Source organism: Anopheles coluzzii, chromosome 2, assembly GCF_943734685.1.
Source record: "Anopheles coluzzii chromosome 2, AcolN3, whole genome shotgun sequence".
In the NCBI taxonomy this organism is placed as follows: domain Eukaryota; kingdom Metazoa; phylum Arthropoda; class Insecta; order Diptera; family Culicidae; genus Anopheles; species Anopheles coluzzii.
In genome coordinates, this window is record NC_064670.1 from 58,159,353 (window position 1) to 58,179,827 (window position 20,475).

Genomic DNA, 20,475 nt, shown 5'->3' on the forward strand with positions numbered 1-20,475 from the left:
ACGCACTCACCTGATGATTGTTCCTCCAACAACAAACAACTTTACCACCACTGAAGCAGTCTGTAGTAACAGCATCTCGTGCAGGCTACTTAACAATTGTGAACCCAACACTACGCAACATCAGCAGCACTATTGCTACAGTACAGATCCTACACTCACACAAACGCACGACGGTCATGTCAATCCTGCAGGGGTTGCCTCCTTAAATAATACTGACGATTTGTTATTTTTATATCAAAATATAAGAGGACTAAAAACTAAATGTCATGAGGTATTCGATTATGTTTCTACTACTCATTACGACGTCATTATCCTGACTGAAACATGGTTGGACTCCTCTATCAACTCGTCACAGTTGTTTCCGGACCATTATATCGTCTTCAGAAAGGACCGTAATGACAGAAATAGCAGGAAAACCAAAGGTGGTGGGGTTCTCATAGCTGTCGCCTCACATTTGCGAGTACTCTTATGTTCTACATCAGACACTGTCGAGCAACTTTGGTTAAAGATTTACAGCATTAAGAAAACGTATGTTATCGGCGCAATGTATGTTCCTCCTGACATGGCAAATAACACGTCGGTTATTCACACAATCTGTTCAACTATTGACGACGTAGCGTGTAAAGCTAATGAAATGTGTTTGTTATTCGGGGACTTCAATTTGTCAAACCTGAATTGGATACCCGATGAAACAAATCCACTTATGCTCCAAGTTGACTACGAATGCTCGAGGATCACGGACAACTGTCGCCTTCTTCTTGATTGTATGAATAGCAACGGACTATACCAGATTAACAAAATTCATAATGCGTCGAATAACTACCTCGATTTGATCTTTGTATGCGACGATATCCTGCAACAATGCTCTCCACCGGCAATAACACCCTTCCCCATAGTTGCTATTGATTGCTATCATCCGCCTATAGAGCTATGCCTGCCGAACGGCTTAGCCAAAGCAGAACATCACACAACATCACATCAAGAATCAGGCATGCTCGACTACAGTCGCACAAACTTTTTGATTCTAAATGATCTACTGCAATCCTCTGACTGGTCATTCCTTGATGGAAACCCGGACGTAAACCATGCACTCGATATGTTCAATCAGAAATTTACGGAACATTTATCTGCCTGTTGCCCTATAAAACGTCCACGACAGGGTCCACCGTGGGGTAATGCTCAATTACGCCGTTTAAAACGAAACAAATCTTCCTGCTATCGGTTTTACCAAAACAGTGGAACACAACAATCGATTGCGGTTCATCGCTGCACACAATGTATATAGAAGCTATAATAGACAACTACACTCTCGTTTTTTGATTCGTATACAGTTCAGCTTAAGAAGAAAACCGAAAAAAATTTGGAGGTATGTCGACACAAAACGGAAAAACAGCTCCCTGCCAGCTATAGTTTCCTTTAATGGAACAACTTCGTGTACCAAAGAGGAAACCTGCAATTTATTTGCCGATCGTTTCATGAGTTCGTTTGCCACTGAAGCTCCTGGCTTCTCATTGGATGCTGCTCTCAACAACGTGCCCTCCGACGCTGTCGATGTTAATGTGCGTGACATAAACATCTCCAGAGATTCTGTGCTAAAGGCGCTCAAGCAGGTCAAACCATCCTACAACCCTGGACCTGATGGTATTCCAACCGCAGTTCTTGCCAAATGCAGCGAAGTTTTGGCCGGACCTCTGGCTCGTATCTTCACACTCTCTCTCAATCAGCGTATGTTTCCAGCAGCATGGAAATCGTCCTATATGTTTCCTGTGCATAAAAAGGGGGATAAGAGCTTAGTGGAAAACTACCGTGGCATTACTACTTTGCCTGCAGGTGCTAAGGTTTTTGAAGTCGTCGTCCAGAACTCGCTCTTGAACTGTTGCCGCTCGCTGATATCAACACGCCAACACGGGTTCTTCCCTCGCCGCAGTGTGACCACCAATTTGGTGGAGTTTGTATCTTACTGCCATGCTGCATTCGCTTCGAGAGCCCAGATGGATGTCATCTATACCGACCTTAAGGCTGCCTTTGATCGGGTGAATCATCGCTTGCTGTTGGCGAAGCTTGCTCGTCTTGGATTCTCTACCCCTTTAGTGGAGTGGTTCGAAACTTACCTCACCAATCGTCGATATCGCGTGAAAGTTGAATGTATGACATCTAGGGACTTCGTGAGTTGTTCAGGCGTGCCACAGGGTAGTAACCTTGGACCTTTGCTGTTTTCTCTATTTTTCAATGACGTTACTACTGTAGTAAGGGAATCTGAATGTTTATTCTATGCGGACGATCTTAGACTTTTTTTTCCTGTGAGGTGTTTTGGTGATTGTCTTGTCCTGCAAGCATCGATCGACTCTTTTTCCGACTGGTGTCGGAACAACGACCTACAAATTTCTGTTGATAAATGTTTGTCCATGTCGTTTCACCGTTCTAATTGTCCAATAGTGTTTAACTACTGTATCTCCGGTACACAATTACAACGACACAGTGCAGTAAAAGACTTAGGAGTTACCCTTGACCGTAAACTTGACTTTCATGTGCACAATTCAATTCACCCGTTTGGTCTTACGGTTCACACCCTGGCGTAACGTAGCAGCGAGACCTAGTTATCATGCCCGGTGTTTAATTTTTGGACTCGAGTCTCTCGCTACTCGTCGCGAAACGGCGCAAATCTTGTTTATGAAAAAAATCATCCTAGGAGAGATAGATTCACCGGACCTTTTAGCTAGAGTTAATTTCCACGTACCTGCTCGTATTTTAAGAAACTTTAGGCTACTAAGAGTTGACCAAACTAGACGTGCATATAGCGATAATGAACCTTTGACTGCGATGGCTATTAGATTTAATGCACATTATGACTCTTTTGACTGGAATTCCCTAAGTTAACCTGTTTTTCTTGCTGTGATACTCTGTGTTATTTATTTTGTGCTGATGTTACATTGTACCGTGATGCTTTATGTTATTATAAGTTTAGTTTATAAGATCAGTGATAAGGCCAATTATCACTTAATCACTTAACATTTACAAATAAACAAATAAACAAATAAACAAATATATATATATATATATATATATATATATATATATATATATATATATATATATATATATATATATATATATATATATATATCTATATATATATATATATATCTATCTATATATATATATATATATATATATATATATATATATATATATAGATATATATATATATATATATATATATATATATATATATATATATATATCTATATATATATATTTTTATATATATTTGTTTATTTGTTTATTTGTTTATTTGTAAATGTTAAGTGATTAAGTAATAATTGGCCTTATCACTGATCTTATAAACTAAACTTATAATAACATAAAGCATCACGGTACAATGTAACATCAGCACAAAATAAATAACACAGAGTATCACAGCAAGAAAAACAGGTTAACTTAGGGAATTCCAGTCAAAAGAGTCATAATGTGCATTAAATCTAATAGCCATCGCAGTCAAAGGTTCATTATCGCTATATGCACGTCTAGTTTGGTCAACTCTTAGTAGCCTAAAGTTTCTTAAAATACGAGCAGGTACGTGGAAATTAACTCTAGCTAAAAGGTCCGGTGAATCTATCTCTCCTAGGATGATTTTTTTCATAAACAAGATTTGCGCCGTTTCGCGACGAGTAGCGAGAGACTCGAGTCCAAAAATTAAACACCGGGCATGATAACTAGGTCTCGCTGCTACGTTACGCCAGGGTGTGAACCGTAAGACCAAACGGGTGAATTGAATTGTGCACATGAAAGTCAAGTTTACGGTCAAGGGTAACTCCTAAGTCTTTTACTGCACTGTGTCGTTGTAATTGTGTACCGGAGATACAGTAGTTAAACACTATTGGACAATTAGAACGGTGAAACGACATGGACAAACATTTATCAACAGAAATTTGTAGGTCGTTGTTCCGACACCAGTCGGAAAAAGAGTCGATCGATGCTTGCAGGACAAGACAATCACCAAAACACCTCACAGGAAAAAAAAGTCTAAGATCGTCCGCATAGAATAAACATTCAGATTCCCTTACTACAGTAGTAACGTCATTGAAAAATAGAGAAAACAGCAAAGGTCCAAGGTTACTACCCTGTGGCACGCCTGAACAACTCACGAAGTCCCTAGATGTCATACATTCAACTTTCACGCGATATCGACGATTGGTGAGGTAAGTTTCGAACCACTCCACTAAAGGGGTAGAGAATCCAAGACGAGCAAGCTTCGCCAACAGCAAGCGATGATTCACCCGATCAAAGGCAGCCTTAAGGTCGGTATAGATGACATCCATCTGGGCTCTCGAAGCGAATGCAGCATGGCAGTGAGATACAAACTCCACCAAATTGGTGGTCACACTGCGGCGAGGGAAGAACCCGTGTTGGCGTGTTGATATCAGCGAGCGGCAACAGTTCAAGAGCGAGTTCTGGACGACGACTTCAAAAACCTTAGCACCTGCAGGCAAAGTAGTAATGCCACGGTAGTTTTCCACTAAGCTCTTATCCCCCTTTTTATGCACAGGAAACATATAGGACGATTTCCATGCTGCTGGAAACATACGCTGATTGAGAGAGAGTGTGAAGATACGAGCCAGAGGTCCGGCCAAAACTTCGCTGCATTTGGCAAGAACTGCGGTTGGAATACCATCAGGTCCAGGGTTGTAGGATGGTTTGACCTGCTTGAGCGCCTTTAGCACAGAATCTCTGGAGATGTTTATGTCACGCACATTAACATCGACAGCGTCGGAGGGCACGTTGTTGAGAGCAGCATCCAATGAGAAGCCAGGAGCTTCAGTGGCAAACGAACTCATGAAACGATCGGCAAATAAATTGCAGGTTTCCTCTTTGGTACACGAAGTTGTTCCATTAAAGGAAACTATAGCTGGCAGGGAGCTGTTTTTCCGTTTTGTGTCGACATACCTCCAAATTTTTTTCGGTTTTCTTCTTAAGCTGAACTGTATACGAATCAAAAAACGAGAGTGTAGTTGTCTATTATAGCTTCTATATACATTGTGTGCAGCGATGAACCGCAATCGATTGTTGTGTTCCACTGTTTTGGTAAAACCGATAGCAAGAAGATTTGTTTCGTTTTAAACGGCGTAATTGAGCATTACCCCACGGTGGACCCTGTCGTGGACGTTTTATAGGGCAACAGGCAGATAAATGTTCCGTAAATTTCTGATTGAACATATCGAGTGCATGGTTTACGTCCGGGTTTCCATCAAGGAATGACCAGTCAGAGGATTGCAGTAGATCATTTAGAATCAAAAAGTTTGTGCGACTGTAGTCGAGCATGCCTGATTCTTGATGTGATGTTGTGTGATGTTCTGCTTTGACTAAGCCGTTCGGCAGGCATAGCTCTATAGGCGGATGATAGCAATCAATAGCAACTATGGGGAAGGGTGTTATTGCCGGTGGAGAGCATTGTTGCAGGATATCGTCGCATACAAAGATCAAATCGAGGTAGTTATTCGACGCATTATGAATTTTGTTAATCTGGTATAGTCCGTTGCTATTCATACAATCAAGAAGAAGGCGACAGTTGTCCGTGATCCTCGAGCATTCGTAGTCAACTTGGAGCATAAGTGGATTTGTTTCATCGGGTATCCAATTCAGGTTTGACAAATTGAAGTCCCCGAATAACAAACACATTTCATTAGCTTTACACGCTACGTCGTCAATAGTTGAACAGATTGTGTGAATAACCGACGTGTTATTTGCCATGTCAGGAGGAACATACATTGCGCCGATAACATACGTTTTCTTAATGCTGTAAATCTTTAACCAAAGTTGCTCGACAGTGTCTGATGTAGAACATAAGAGTACTCGCAAATGTGAGGCGACAGCTATGAGAACCCCACCACCTTTGGTTTTCCTGCTATTTCTGTCATTACGGTCCTTTCTGAAGACGATATAATGGTCCGGAAACAACTGTGACGAGTTGATAGAGGAGTCCAACCATGTTTCAGTCAGGATAATGACGTCGTAATGAGTAGTAGAAACATAATCGAATACCTCATGACATTTAGTTTTTAGTCCTCTTATATTTTGATATAAAAATAACAAATCGTCAGTATTATTTAAGGAGGCAACCCCTGCAGGATTGACATGACCGTCGTGCGTTTGTGTGAGTGTAGGATCTGTACTGTAGCAATAGTGCTGCTGATGTTGCGTAGTGTTGGGTTCACAATTGTTAAGTAGCCTGCACGAGATGCTGTTACTACAGACTGCTTCAGTGGTGGTAAAGTTGTTTGTTGTTGGAGGAACAATCATCAGGTGAGTGCGTAAATTATCAACAAAAGTTGTTTCGGCGTTATTTGGCTCATATGCGGTGTACAGCTGATTAGCGAGCGTGCGAGTGTGCGTGATGTGTGTGAATTGTTTATCGGTGTTGATAATTAGTGGGTTTGCGGTGTGGGTGAAGTGCGTGGAGTGTGTGATGATATATATATATATATATATATATATATATATATATATATATATATATATATATATATATATATATATATATATATATATATATATATATATATATATATATATATATATATATATATATATATATATATATATATATATATAAAATAAAATAAAAAAAAATTATAAAATGATGCAGAATTGCTACAATTGCTAAGGAATCTGACCAATCAAACATCGCAGAAAACAGATCCAGAAGCGGTTGAAATGTCTACTGCGTTTTTACAAATGATGAAAAGAGTTTCAGCCGAAAGAAGACAAAATACTTTTGGAAAGGTCCAGGAAGTATTTGCAAATTCATACACCCAAGACGAAGACGCATTCAAGTATGGAAGGGTACTGTACAACTTGCTACAGTTGATAAACTCATCAAACAGAAAGGAAACTTACAACCAACTCCTTAGACTTACACCTGTTTCCATCTACGTTCGAATCTCGTGCCATTTGCATCGAATCGCAAGCCGCCTGCTTCGAATCGCATGCCACTACGATCGAATGCGTGCAACCATGGTTGAATCGCGTTCCACTACGGTTGAATCGCGTTCCACTATGGTCGAATCATATGCCACTACGATCGAATCGTGTGTCGCTACCATTGGATTTCTGAAAGCAAGAGCATAGTAAACTGTTTGTTTACGTTTGAAAGCTGTTTCTTGCTTCACCGACGGCATTTCGTTTTTAAAATACTAATAAAAGGGAATTATTCCCTGATTATAGGTAAACCCGACGAATGTTGGTTGAAACTATGGATTTTACCATCAACAACGAACACCGAATATTAGTTGAAAACAAGGATTTTACCATCAACAAGGGACCATGGTTTAAACCAATATTCGTCGGGTTTACCTTTAATCAGAGAATTTCTTTTTATTAGTATTTTACTAGCTAAATGCCGTCGGTGAAGCAAGAAACAGCTTTCAAACGTAAACAAACAGTTTACTATGCTCTTGCTTTCAGAAATCCAATGGTAGCGGCACACGATTCGATCGTAGTGGCATATGATTCGACCATAGTGGAACGCGATTCAACCGTACTGGCACGCGATTCAACCATGGTTGCACGCATTCAATCATAGTGGCATGCGATTCAAAGCAGGCGGCTTGCGATTCGATGCAAATGGCACGAGATTCGAACGTAGATGGAAACAGGTGTATAAATGATCGTTTAGGTGAACATTGAGTTTGATGGAATCATAATTTAGAATTAAAAATGTAATATAAATATAATTGAAATTTACAGTAACACTTTGTTGCTTAACACATGCTTTCCTGAACAAATTCGCTATGTACCGTTAAAATGGCCTTTCCTAGTTGAAAAATACAGGGTTTTCCATTCCAATTAACAACTGTCCACAGTCTACTAGCAATCCTCGATTTGATAAACACAATTGTCTACCACTTACAAACAAGTCAAGCCGTTTTTGGTACACTGTCCATTTCGATTTCACAATTGTCGTCTTCGAAAGCACACGTCAGATGTGGCACGGGTTGTTTTGGTTTTGGCTGGAACGTGTATCACTTGTCTGTAAGAATTGAACCATGCTATAAACAGATCTTGATTGAATATGAGAATATGGGAAAGTTGAGCAATATGGACATGCTAAGCAGTTTTATCATTTGGTTTTAGTTATTCTTGGAGCGTTACAGTTTTTAAGTTATTTTGGGACGCTGTAATATTTTTTTTACATTTATTACCAGTAAAAGCACCGCTTAATGTACAAATTTCTGCATTGTATTGAAAAATTTAAGTATAGATAAAACTGCCTAACATGTCCATGTTGCTCAACTTTCCCAACTTCAAGTGATACACGTTCCAGCCAAAACCAAAACAACCCGTGCCGCATCTGACGTGTGTTTTCGAAGACGACAATTGTGAAATTGAAATGGACTGTGTACCAAAAACGGCTTGACTTGTTTGTAAGTGGTGGACAATCGAGTTTTTCAAATCAAGGATTGCTAGTAGACTGTGGACAGTTGTTAATTGGAATGGAAAACCCTGTAATACGACCAATTGATCTAACCGACACCTGGAATAAAATTATGAACTTGCTACAACTGAATGGTTTTTTTTTTTTATTTCTCACCTGGAACAAATAATGAAGACATGCAAAGCTATCACCTATTGCAAGGTATCTTAAAGTTATTAAGAGCCTTTTTTTTAGGAGTAATAGCGGTTATCAGAGCACATTGTCAGAACTAAAAACACTTTAATTTATGGCAAATTTCAAACATTCTTTTTGAGAAAACATGAAGTTATTAAAAACTGAGCTATTTTGACTAAAAAAGATAATTTTTTAAACTAATCAGGAGTTTGTGATTAAATATATGTAGGATGGGTGACGAATGAACCACCCTGTGGTTAATGATGACAGCTCGGATGAGAGCGGCGTGACTCGATTAACCGGGGGGATTGGAGAACGGTCAGCGGATGCGGAAAGTCGCACACGGATATTGAAGTGAAACACACGTGAAGAACTAAGACGATTTTGTTAATTTGAACTGAATAAAGCACCTCTTTTCTCTTTTTTCCTACGTGGGGGCTCAACCGGGATATTAGAAAAGAGTTGCGTGAAGTGTACAATGCGTAGAAGATGTGCGCCTGTATGTGTAGACGTGCAAAGAAGTTTTGGCTACCAGAATAAACGGTAGACCATTTTATATTTTGAGATTGCCAAGATTTATTTAACTTTGTCGAGTGGTTTACAAAATTGGATGTGTCTTTGAGAAGAGAATAAAGGGAAAAGAGAGCGCGTATACTGTTCGCTGGGTTTTTATAAAAGATGAGGCGGAAGTGTATTGCGCGGCCTCGTGGCTTATGTCACGTTGACGTCTTTGGTTAATCCGTGCGCGGTGTATGTCAGGCTGACGTTTCCTGGATTAAACGTGTGCGGTGTGTACAACCGGAGATCAGCTCCGAACAGTGGTAGGGCCACACCGTGGTCGCCACAAAGTGTACAGTGCGTAGAAGATGTGCGCCTTTATGTGAAGACGTACAGAAAGTATACAGTGCGTGTAAGACGTGCGCATGTATGTGTTACAGGGTTTTCAATGATATTATTGACGTGTTCAGTGAGTTGTTGATTCGTTCGGGCATATAATTGACACTTTCAGCGAGATATTGAATTGTTCGGAAGCAGGCGTTGACAAGTTCGGCGATACTATAGAGCTGTCACTTTCGTACCCCTTGGACTGCAGATAGGATCATTCTCATCAGAAGGTTAACAAACGGTTTTCGTAAAAATATGTTTGTTTTAACTGATTCATGAATTAAACAGCTTGGGGAATGATTATTAGCTACTTTTAGGACTTTTATGAATGAAAAATTGAACGCTGCGGCACAGTGTGTAAACAAAACAAATGACAACACTACAGAATTGCTGAACTTGTCAACGCCTGCTTACGAACAATTCAATATCTCGCTGAAAGTGTCAATTATATGCCCGAACGAATCAACAACTCGCTGAACATGTCAATAATATCATTGAAAACCCTGTAAGTACAGTGCGTCTAAGACGTGCACATACACATATAGTTAAGATGTACAAAACATTACGCAGCCCGTGTGCAACGTGCGCTCGTGTGTATTAGAGAGGGAAAGAAGTGCAGTGCGTGTAAGACGTGCGCCTGTGTGTTAAAGAGGATAAAGTTAAGTACAGTGCGTATAAGAGGTACGTTGGTACGCAAAAACGACGCGAGCTGCACAAAGGACAACAGAAATGTGACTTGTGTGTTAGTGTGACGATTAAAGACGAAAAGCATCGCGTAGTGCGTGTAAAACGTGCGTTTAGAGAATTAATAAACTAAACTAAACTAAACTTTAGAGAACGCAATCAACGAAAAAGAGTTGAGTGTGTGTGAAAGTATGCGTCACTAGTGGAAAGAGGTAGACGTATATACTGCGTGTGGGGCACGCGCTTGTGTTGGTGAAGGCGTTACGAACTGTCGATAACTGCTGAATTCTCGTGAAAGTCACATAATGGACAACGAAGCGCTGATCCTCGTGTTGCTAAACGATTTAACTCGTCCGGGTTTAGTTAGGAGGTGCGCCGCTAGAAAACTAGCTACCTCGGGTACAAAAGAAGAGTTGGCCAGGCGACTAGTAGAAGAAAGAAACGTGGAAATAATGGACGAAACCATGAATACGGACAATTTTGCAGACGCAGAAACGCGTAGCAGTACAAACGATGAAGCGGTCTTGCCAGTACACTCCGATTTGGTGCGCACGCCGTATTCGTTTCGTGATGTTGAAGACGGTTTAGAAACGCACGGGAATGATCTATTCCAAGATTTTAGTGTGTGGCTAAACGAATTTGAAGATATTTCAAGGATGGCACGTTGGACGCAAGATCAGATGCTGGTAATGATGCGCCAAAAGTTAGTTGGTGTGGCGAAACGTTTTGTGATGATCAAACGCGAAACCAATTCGTATACCGTGTTGCGTGCAGCTTTACTGGAAGAGTTCGGTACTGTAGTTCGTGCGAATGACGTACACCGTAAGCTGGCAACGGGTAAAGGAGCGGTACTTGTTCCGACGCAATGCGTTGCGATTTTCCCAAAATGTATGGGATTTGACAGACGCATGCGTTAACGACGCACGACGCAGCGTCAAAGTAGAAAAATTTCTATTTCGACGCACGTCGTGATGCGTCTGTCAAAATGATTTAACCATATCGGGTGAAAATCGATATTTTTTCATATTAAATTGTTTCGAACGCAGTTTTGCGTGTATTTGGCCTACTAAATAATTTTATAAACAAAATAAATGTACAGAAAGTAATTTCGTAATTGCTGCAAAACAGATGTGTGCGGGTCAGTATGCAATTTCCAATATTAAAGCGTAAACATGCTTTGCACTGTTTTTAGCAGAACTGGAAATGATTTTACAGTTGTAAATTAACTTTATTATCACTTCAGAACCTATAAATAACCCAAGTGCCACAAATCCACTAAAAGACCACTAAACGGCTTCTAAACGACTCAAGTTCTCTACCTAAACGGAATATAGAAAGACTTCGTTTTGCAGACGGCAAACGACTCATGCATTCTAAACATAGCAAAAAAGCTGGTGGCGCTCTCTGTTGATGGGATACCCCAACCAGTTGAGCTTCAGCGTTTGGAGGAGACCTTTCTCATTTCCTGTGTACTGTTGTATGGTTTTGCATTGAAGTTATGCATCGCTAGAGCTAGAACGGCGATACGATTGTTTAAATACTTTTGGGAAAATTAAACTCCAACAGAAACCACCAGCACTGAAGCGAGTGAGATTTGAGTAATGGTCGTTGGTGTTGATACTCGTGTATCTGACCACACCACCATTCATTATAGATTTTTGCTCAGAAATTTAGAAGGCTATATAGGTCATGATAAATTGAAACTTGTCGAAACACATTGCAAGAAAAAGATAGCAATATAATGATGAGTTGTAATACGCCATCTATTGTTCAAACCAATGAAGCTGTGGAGCTTTCTTTTTTTTCTATGGATATTCAATTTTCCAGTCGTTTAAGCTTAATCTGTGGCGCTTGGGAATAGGCATTATTGCTGTTTGTTGATGTTTTTCTTTGTAAAATGTGTTGACACATCCATGCAGAACGCAGCGAACAGATACCAGCGTGCGTCACGTAATGCGTTGCGATACGCTGCGTCGGAACAAGTGCCAAGCCCTAAGAAGAAGAAAGATGAATCCGTATTGGAGTTTATCTATTCAATTCAACGCATTACGCAAGGCATCGATTTAGATGAAGTTAGTTTAGTGGAATATATCGTCGATGGTGTTACAATGGACACTCGAAGTCGAGCAAGTTTATAAGAAGCTGTGACAATAAAAGATTTGAAATCGAAGCTACTGTTCTGGGAACGTGCGCAAAAGAAAGATGAGCCAACAGATAAGAAGAAAGAACAAGTGCGACGCGCGGTGGAAAAAGTAGAAACAAACTCAAAACGACGTTGCCATAATTGTGTTGATCTTGGACATGAAACACGTACATGCGCAAACAAACAACGTGGACCCAAGTACGGACACCGCGCGAAGGAATGTCCGAACAAAGCGCGACATTCGTCGAACATGCCAAGGCAAAACAATGGTGACACCACGAATGTTCTTACAGGGAAAACAGCGGAACAGAACGATGTGTCTGAATTAAAACGAAATGGACTGATCACAAAGCGCATCAAAGTGAACAATATGGATTGTGTGGCTTTTGTCGATCCTGGCAGTGAAGTGTCGTTATTGCGGAAAGTTTTTTTCGACGAGTTGCCGTTTAGTGAAATGGTGCCAGTTAAAATCGGTTTTCGACTCCGTGGTTTCGGTGGAAATTGCAACACGCCACACGGCAAAACAAAGATAAGTATGGAAATTGACGAATTGAAGCGATCGGTCGATGTTTTTATAGTGTCAGTGAATTCTATGAACTCAAAAGTGTTGTTAGGTGTGGACTTTTTGCAAACGACAAAGTATACGATAACGAACGATGGTTTGAAAGTGGAGGAAGTTGGATCGGTAGAAAACGACGAACGATGGATTTACAATATAAAAGTCGCGGATGTGGGAGAGTTAACGGTTCCTTCAGAATATCGCGAACAAATAGAGTGCATGATAAAGTGTTATAATTCCAACGAAAACCCACAATTACTTTCTTACTTATCCGGCGCTACAACCGCTTTGCGGTCTTGGCCTGCCTCAGGAGTGTCCGAAACCGCTCACGGTCTCGCGCCTTCGTCTTCCAGTCCGTTATCCCGGCCTTAATGGCGGACGCCTCCACGCCATCTTGCCACCTCAATTTGGGCCTACCACGCCTCCTCTGTCCTTGTGGACGGCCTAAAAAGACTTTACGGGCTGGGTCGTCCGTTTCCATGCGTATAACATGGCCTGCCCACCGGAGCCTGGCGAGCTTTATACGCTGTACGACAGTGAGGTCGCCGTACATCTCGTATAGCTCGTCATTATAGCGGCTCCTCCGTTGTCCTTCCACACATACGGGGCCAAGTATCCTTCTGATCATCTTCCTCTCGAACGCGGCTAAGAGGGTTTCGTCAGATTTGGACAGTGTCCATGTCTCAGAGACGTATTTGAGTACTGGTACTATATAGGTACTATATAGTCCCAGCTTCGTCCGTCGCGTTAGGTTATTTGAGGTGAACTGATTTTTTAGGCTATAGAATGACCGGTTGGCAGCCAGCATCTTTGCGCGCAACTCAGCTTCCACGCTATTGTCGTTGCTGACCTTTGAAGTGAATTGTGGGACGACTTCAAAAGTGCGTTCACCTATCTGCACGTCACGCCTACGTAGATTCTGATTATTTTTTGGTGTAGTTGAAAGTGATGAAAGTGTAGTTCGTGAAAATCCCCGTATGCTTGCTCCATTAGAAAGGCGTGTGGTTAAAGATCAGGTACAGGAATGGTTAGAAAAAGGTGTCGTGAGATCATCGTATAGTCCATACGCAAGTGCTGTGGTTGTGGTTCCTAAAAAGAATGGTACGTACAGAGTGTGCATCGATTACAGGGAGCTGAACAAGAAGATGATTAGGGATAGATATCGAATCCCTAACATAGAAGATTAAGTAGAGCAATTGGCGGAATCTCGAGTTTTCACGACATTGGATCTTGAAAATTCTTATTTTTACATTCCAATAGACGAAGATAGTCGAAAGTTTACTGCTTTTGTTATTCACGAAGGACAATATGAGTTTTGTCGGGCTCCATTCGGTTTGTGCACCTGTGGAAATGCATTTTGCATTAATTCTGCATTACGAGAGCTCTTAAACGAAAGAGTTATTATAATGTTTGTGGATGACATTATAATCCCAATTAAGAGTGAGCAAGATGGTATCGCAGCTTTGAAGCATGTGTTTGAGATGGCCGAGAAAGCAGGGTTAAGATTCAATTGGAAGAAGTGTGTGTTTTTGCAAAGACTCGTGGAATATCTGGGGTATGTTGTGTATAACTGTCGAATCGAACCAGCAGAGCAGCAGATTGAAAAAGTGAAGCGGTATCCCCAACCTAAAACCACAAAGCAGTTGCAGCGATTTATAGGTCTTGCAAGTTATTTTCGTAAGTTTATACCGGGATTTGCGAAGATAGCTCGTCCTTTAACGATGATGTTAAAAAAGGAAAATCAGTTTGATTTTGGTATACGGGAAATTGCTGCGTTCGAAGAGATAAAATCAGTGTTAGTGAATTATCCGGTATTGCGTATTTACCAAAGTGGTGCAGACACTGAAATCCATACAGATGCAAGTAAGGAGGCATTGGCTGGAGTGCTCATGCAACGTGCGGTAGATGACGGGATGTATCATCTTTGTAATTACTACAGCAGACCAACTAACCAAGTTGAACAGAACTATCACTCTTTTGAGTTAGAAACATTAGCGGTGGTAAAGTCTTTAAAGAAATTCCGGTGCTATTTACTGGGACAAAAGTTTAGAGTGGTAACCGATTGCTTTGCCTTCAATCAATCCATGGCTAACAAGATACCGAACGCAAGGGTTAGTCGTTGGATGGTGGTCTTAGCAGAGTTAGAATTTGAAGTCAAACAACGTAGTGCCGAAAGAATGCAGCATGTGAATGCTCTATCCCGTGCCAGTGTAATGCCAGTGTCTACAGCAATTTGTGAGCGTATGAGGAAAGAGCAGCAGCGTGATCCAAAATTGGCAGCCATTCTTTCAAAGTTGTGCAGTGGTGAAGAAATCGACGACTATTTTGCAAAAGATGGTGTGTTGTATAAGGGTGATGTCTTTTCATCCAGATTGTGCGTGCCAATCTCGATGGAAGCAGAAGTTATTAAGAATGCTCACGATCAAGGACATTTCGGAATCAGGAAAACCAAGGAACGTTTAGTGAGTGATTATTACATTCCAAGTGTTGACGAGAAGATAGAGATGTGTATTTGTTCTTGTGTGAAGTGTATTCTTGGTGACAAAAAGAGGGGTAAAGCGGAGGGATTATTAAACCCTATTCCAAAGGGCGAGGTACCTCTCGATAGTTTCATATCGATCATCTCGGCCCTATACCGTCAACGAAGAAATCTTACAATTACATACTAACTTTGATCGACGCGTTCAGTAAGTTTACGTGGCTATTTCCTACGAAATCAACGGCGGGTGACGAAGTAGTGAAGAAGTTACAGGTCATCGAAAGTGTTTTTGGCGATCCCCGACGAATAATTAGTGACAAAGGAGCAGCTTTTACATCGTCAATGTTCGCGAGTTATTGTGAAGAGCGTGACATCGAACTACACACGATTGTGACAGGTGTTCCAAGAGGCAACGGACAAGTGGAACGAGTACATCGCACCATTATTCCGGTTTTGACCAAGCTATCTCTCGATAAACCGGAAAAGTGGTACCGACACGTGAACGCGGTGCAGAAGGCGATCAACAGCAGCTGGCAGAAGGCAATCCGAACCAGTCCGTTTGAATTGCTAGTTGGAGTCAAGATGAAAGATGCTGACGGTAACACGTTGCGCGCCATGGTTGAAGCAAAGTTGCAACAGTCGTTCCAGGACGACAGAGACGAGCTACGAAAAATGGTTAGAGATGGAATCCAAGCCATCCAGGACAAAAATCGACGAAGCTACAATCTATGGAAGCGACCGGCGCGTAAGTACGAAAAAGGTGATCTGGTGGCACTTCCCGTGACGCAGTTTGGACCGGGGAGAAAGTATCGGCAGCGGTTTTACGGTCCGTACGTAGTGAAAGAGATTCTGGAGCATGACCGTTTGTGTGTGCGGAAACTGGATGACGATGCTGAAGGACCATTGCAGACGACTACGTCTTGCTCAGCCGTGAAACCATGGGTACATCCGGGCCGGATGTAACATCAGGAAGGGCCGTGTAGGATGGGTGACGAATGAACCACCCTGTGGTTCATGATGACAGCTCGGATGAGAGCGGCGTGACTCGATTAACCGGGGGGGACTGGAGAACGGTCAGCGCATGCGAACAGTCGCACACGGAGATTGAAGTGAAACACACGTGAAGAACTAAGACGATTTTGTTAATTTGAACTGAATAAAGCACTTCTTTTCTGTTTTTTTCTACATATATTATTTGACTCATTATTCGTGTTATTCGCATATCCGGGCACGGTCAAGTCCAAGGTGGATTAAAAATATCAGGGAGTGGATAAGTGCCTTTGCGAGGTTGCCATAGTTCAGGGACTTTACGTCATTTTAAAACCGTTAACCAATGGTTTCCCCACACAAAGCATAGCAAATAGAAAATATTTATTTGTTACTACGTGGATTTTTGTGTTTCTATTGATTTTATTTTAACAAAATGCATGCATATATATTAACAAAAGATTTGATGCTTTGTTTATGCACGAAATGTAAAATCATGTTTGTAAGAGTTCCAATCTCACGGATATTGTTCATGTGGCTCTTAGATAATGAGGAATTCATGTGATTTCACAAGAATTAATGTGAAAAAATAATGATTTCTTAGGCTGGAAAATGACGAACCGAGATCGTCGCGGTACCGCGAAAATCGCGTATGACTTGAGCTGTCAATTCGGTTATAAAATCTGACATATAGGCGAGATAATTGCGGTTCGTGTATGGAACCATCTGAGGTCTGGCGACGATTAAATGTGCCAAAAAGAAATATTATTGATTAATTTTCGGATCAAACTATTTATTTCACATAGTTTATGCAAAATAAAATACAAAATTCGTTTATCAACACGAGTTTTCAAACAAATTCACCGATTAAGTAAAAAAATCGGTTCTCGTTACCGCAAAAATCTCAGGAATACCAAAGTTGGGTGTCTCTGCGAGACAGCAAGCGCGATCGGAGGCGCGGAAGATTTGACAGCCCAACTGTTCTTCTGGAGAAACAGCCCAACTCAAGGATAATGTATTTAGAAGGTTGATTTTTATCGCTTTTACTGGGCGACATTGTGGGGGACATCTGTCACTCTCTGCATACAAATTTCATTACCCCGCACCAGCCCTCCCTAATTTTTATACCGGAGCCCCCGGAAGAGAAATGTCAAGTCGAAAAATGTCATTTTGCTCTGAACAACTTCACCTTGTCATTTATAACACCTTGGCCCAACTGGAGGAAAATACTGTCATTTCTCGATTGGAATTTATCGAACTGTCAAACTAAGACTTTGGCACAAATAAAAAAACTCTCGTACGTGTAATAAGGCAAGAGAATTGTTCGGTAACCTTTCATATTTATTCTTTAATTTATTGATTTTCTTGGCTTTATCCGAAAAAATCATTCGTTGTTTCCGATTTTTGTTGTTTCTATTCATCATTATCAAGAAACTCAATACGCTCTATCGACATTGACATTAAAAATCTACTCTGAAGCAAATCGGAATTGAGCATGCCGAATTCGGATTTTCCGACTGGCATCTATCTGTCAAACCTTGTTGGAAGGATAGATTCCAAAATCAAATGACAGCATTTTCCTCGGTCTAATAAGGGCTTAACTCACAACAGTATTGATTAACAGAAAAGAGTTGAACACATAACAAAAAACTCTATTTTGTTACAGGGTTACAGGTTACAGGGCTACGCAACGTTTATTGGGGGGTATATAAGAATTTTACATCATTCAATCATTTCATTTTTGGATCCTTTGTGAACAAATTTTGTTCTATGCTTATATTATTTTCTTCTATTTAATATACTACAATTTAAATTAATTTAAATTTAAATGAAATAATGGTTGGTGTACCTGTTGGAACCAATCATTTTTTATCATAAATCACACTGTTTGCGATAAATTTGCTTTACCTGGTGAATCATATGATCCAGGTAATATTAAGTCCCGTGGTATCTTGGCATACGCCTTATCGAAACCCGGGAATATCATATGCCATACGGAGATACGGAGCAGAAATTCTGCGAACTCTTTCGGCTCTTCAGCATCTTGAACAGTCTGGGCTGTCTGCATACGCATGTTTTCCCGCACACGCAATACCCTAAATTTTCCCAACAGCATGTTCAGTCGGATGCACTGCTGCAGGACCTGGTCATTAATATCACGCGGGATGATTGGCAGTATCCTTCGGAAATCACCAAATAGTAGAAGCACCTTATTACCGAACGTTTGGCGATTTCCCATAACATCCTGCAGGACGTGATCCAAGGCGCGAGCTTCTACAGCATAGCGGCTGCTCATGGATGTCTCGTTCCATACAATCCATGATGCCTGTTTCATCAATTCAGCCTGTGCTAACTGTACATGGATGTTATAGGAACTGTTCCAGCGTCCAGCAAGTTCGCGTGTACGCAAAAATAGTTTCAAGCAGAAACGGGTTCACAGTGCCACCAGGACCATCAAGGAAAAATATTTGTCCAGTATGTGTCTCCTCTCGGATTGATTGTTTTGTCAACCCGTAGCTCTCCACTGCTGCGGTAATTACATCCTACACCGTTTGTAGTTCGTTGATCAATTGGTTCACGTTTACTACAATAATATGTTGTCCAGCACATCGAAAGCATAAGAGTGCTCTACGTTCACCAGGGAAAATATTTCTGCAGCGGATATGGCGCATTGTAGCAGGACTGGCTGTATCTGCTCAAAGTTGGCTAAATGCGGCATACTCGGAAACATTGTCAGCGCCTTCCGCAGCGTCTTTTCGCACAGGTACTGATTAATAAATCGTAGCGCTTTGAGGTTCTCGACAGCTCGCAGCAGCCAATTCTGTTTGGAGTCTTCGACGGTGTACTGATCCTGATTTGTCGGTGACCAAAGTGGTTCACGTGTACGACCTACAATAAACGATTTTTCTATGACATACCCTTCGACAACTTTTTTTCGCGTCGTGTATTTGCGGCCTTTCACAACTTCATATACTTATGTTTGTTTATGGTTTGTCGTTTTTCGTCCAACGCCTACATCAATGATTCGCTATGTCGGTGCAAAGTGTGCAAGAAAATCAATACGTTACAAAAATCATCCAAGCTATCTGCACCTAACATCAACTCACTAACCAACAACGTCTCACTATAGAGTGAAAAAGTAACGCTCTATAGTGAGAGATTGAAACTGAAAACCTTTTTGTAAAATTTGTTATAGGATACATTTTACATATGTAGTTCAAATTCAACTGCTTGTGTTGGTGATGCTGGTTTGTTTGTTTGTTTGTTCGTTTTTTTTTTATTTCGGCCTGGCCGTATTAACCCCTTTCGAGGAAGTGTATGTTGTTAAACTTGAAAAAAACCTGTCTATTGTAAGCTGTATTGATTGTGTGGAAGTGTGTGAAATGTGTGATTATATGGAAATATTATTATTTTGCATAAACGTGTGGATAATTTTAAGATAATCTATATCAAACATAGCCAATAGGTCTCGAACTGGGATGAGTGGTGTCTTTTTTATAGTTTTCACTGATGCAAGGAGTTGATACCTACAGCTTTCGTACGTTTGACACGACCACAGTAAGTGGTGGTGATGTCGGTGTAAACGGAAAAATTCAGAGCTGGGATGAACGTGTTTTTGATAGTTTGTGCAAAGGAGGACTGTCAGATCTGTGAATTGGATATGCTGCCACATTAAAATTGATTTTTATTTGCGTTATGTTTAATAAATTTACAATACCTGAATCTTATTTCATTAATATTTGATTTCTAAATATTGTTAATGATGCAAAAGAAAACGAATAAATATAATTACGGATTAACCACTTTTTTCTTCTAATGATCCTAAAACGTGTGTTTAATCACCCCAAACTCTGAAATCATCACGCGGTGCTTTTAAAAAAAATTAGGATTAATTTCTACAGCGCTACAACCGAGCGCTCCATACCTGGATGCAAAACTCCATAGCCGTTTTGTACACTTCTCCTAAGCATTTGACATATTCCCCTATATGCTTGCAAACCTCCATAGCAACGTTGCATACATCCCCTAACCATTTGAAACATTCCACCGAGTGGATCAAGTAGTCCATTATATGATTCGAAACCCTGTAAAAACACATGCATACAACTAAATTGTGAATTCACTTGAATGGG